Below are 2,785 nucleotides of genomic sequence, written 5' to 3'. Positions count from 1 at the left end.
GTTTACAAGTCAAAAGGTTTACTTATTCACTAGTTTGGAACTAAAAGATGTTTCATTCACTATGTATGGTACTATATAGCTGTACATAGTCATGATTAAACTCCTGATTGCTCCCACAATGCAGTGGGGCATGACCCGAGTTGGAAGGGTCGCATTCGCTAGGTCACTAGGTCATTCCTCCCAAACTGTGCGCCCAATCTGTGTCAGCACAGGTGTTCCTCAGGATGTAAATGCAATTCTCTGATGAGAATGATGTATGTTTGTATGCTATGGCCTCAGCCACTAGAATTGAACCAAACCAAGGATTTAGATTAGATTAGATTAGATTAGATTTCAAGTTCACAAACCAGTTGATATCACTAGAGTTTTTATGGTGGCTCAGTCTAGTTTTCCTAAACCTGTCCATGCTCTCTACATGTGGAGAGCCTCTGGGAGTTTTACTTACACAAAAATATTCTCAGGGCAGAATGGAAAATGATTGCTTCAGAGTTAACCAATCAGATTGTAGAGGTGATGGGTACAAACAACCAGAGGAAGTAGGACCATTGGTTGGTCCTACCTCCTCTATAATCTGATTCATTATCTCTCTGAGCAAATCAATTTGCATTCTGCCCACAGACATTTTTGTGCAAGTACAACACCCATGAGTGTATGGAGATAGCACGTTCTCTCCATTTTGGCTCCCCACAGTCCAAGAACAGGTGGGTGTCTTGTAGTTGCTCATAGTGTGCATGTACGTACTTTGAGACAGGCTAGCATCCTATCCAGGGTGTCCCCTGCTTTAAGATCTCTGCTGCCTTGACTCTCTCAGGATAAGAGGCTGGAATGTAGATCCAGAAGACCCACTTTCACCTTTGGCCTCTTATACTTTGGGTATTTACTAGCAGATGCAGACTACTCACAATGGGAATTCTAAGTTATTCCTTTATTTATTGCAATGAAATGAAAGACAGAACTAGCCTTGGTCTGTCATAGCTATCTGCCATCTTCATATCTCATACCATACCTGTTTAATATCCTAACAGCGAACATGGGGCAGATTTTATTAAATTTGTTGTTTCACCTACAACATTTCGCCCACACAAACGCCGACGATCATCTGAATTCGCAATAACAAAAACCGCCATGAACGGACATGATGGCGACCGATGACGTGGGCGATGCAGGTTTCCAGCTACCGTCAAGCCACACAGCGAGCGGCGTGAATTGCGCTGGTAGCCCGTAACGCGGGTTTTACGAATCGCGGTCCTGGCGGGACGAGCCCTGCCACGTCGACTGCGATCTCACTACGGGGGCGACTTGGATGGGAGCCGCGGAGCAGCGTGTTAATCAAAGTGCACCGGAGCGAGGAAATTAAAGCCGCAGCCAGGACCCCCCCCCCTGCGAGCCATGCCGGAAGCCTGGGGAGGGACGGGCTCCAGCAAGGTGTGAGACAGGCAGAGTGAAGCCCCCGCCACTTGGGGCAGGGGGAAAAAAAAATACTAATCCGTCAGCATTAAAATTACATGGTTGAGAAAGTTAATGTGGAGGAACAAAACCAGATAGGGTTGTACAACAGATGTCGTCGCATAGCAAGCCTGAAATGAAATTCTGTACTCTGGGATACGATGGTGTTACCCGTCGCCATCTACGCGAGATACAGAGTCAATGGCAGCATCGACAACATCACACGGCACCAGCTATTCGTGCTTTCGTATGGTAGAATGAGATAAGTACGTTTTTATGATGAATAAGGGAAGAGCTGCATAGCTTTGAGATCACTGTTGTTGTTCTGAGGGTGTTTGGTTTTTTGGGAGATTGAGTCGTTTTGTGCGGCTCTGTTAGTAGGGACTGTCCCTGTGATCAGAAGGTTGTCGGTTCACATCCCCGGATCAACACCTGCCTTTACTATTATGCCCTTGCACAAGGCTGTTATCCCCTATTACTCCAGGGACTGTCTGCTTTCTCAATAGTACATCACTTTCAGATAAAGGCATCTCCTCAATGAATGTGAGTATCAGGCTCAGGCCTTAAAAGGTGCAGTAAACACCTTCCTCACACCACAACTACATGCCAGTTCTTCAGATTTCAGTTCACTTTTGGTATCATGACAGGACAATTTCTGAGGTTTCTGTGTAAATCCTATTCATGGTAGTGCTAAAACAGATCATTTCACCTACCTGACCATCACTGTTTACTACTATAACACCATTTGTTAAACGATTTTCATATAGATCGCTAAAGACGTAAGATTTTATGAGACCTGCTAGCTACCTATGCGTCTCTTAAAATAATACGATTAGATAATAAAAGCGAAATCTTCACGTGTAGATAATGGAGTCCCATAGTTTATCAGGGGTACGGGGTGAGGCTGAGGGTGGAGATGCAGCAGAACCTTGCAGAGTGTGACAGTGTCCTCTTATGTTCGGGGATTAACCGTGACAGAGGGAAGAAGCAGCCAGGACAGAGTGTGCAGCCCGATGCACTCCCCCGTGAGCTCCGAGCCGCTACCAGCCAGTCCAGCAACGAAGCCGCTTTCCATTTGGATACATTAAGATTAATGAGTTCCCAAAATGCCATCCCTCTTCACCGCTGTGTAGAGCTTTGAGCGTATCTGAGCTCCGTCAAACTGCAGAAAATTTGCCTGGAGACAGGACTTGGGGGGGGGGGGGGTGTGCACTGCACATGGGTGAAGGTGCCTGCTGGGAGATTCCGTTCCTTTCAGCGCGTGAGGGATCGCTCTGGGGGGGGGGGGGGATGTCAAGCCGTGCGGTACCTCGCAACACCGTAGCGTTTCCGGGTGAAG

This window comes from Brienomyrus brachyistius, chromosome 25, assembly GCF_023856365.1.
Source record: "Brienomyrus brachyistius isolate T26 chromosome 25, BBRACH_0.4, whole genome shotgun sequence".
In the NCBI taxonomy this organism is placed as follows: domain Eukaryota; kingdom Metazoa; phylum Chordata; class Actinopteri; order Osteoglossiformes; family Mormyridae; genus Brienomyrus; species Brienomyrus brachyistius.
Note: the sequence above shows the minus strand (reverse complement) of the source record.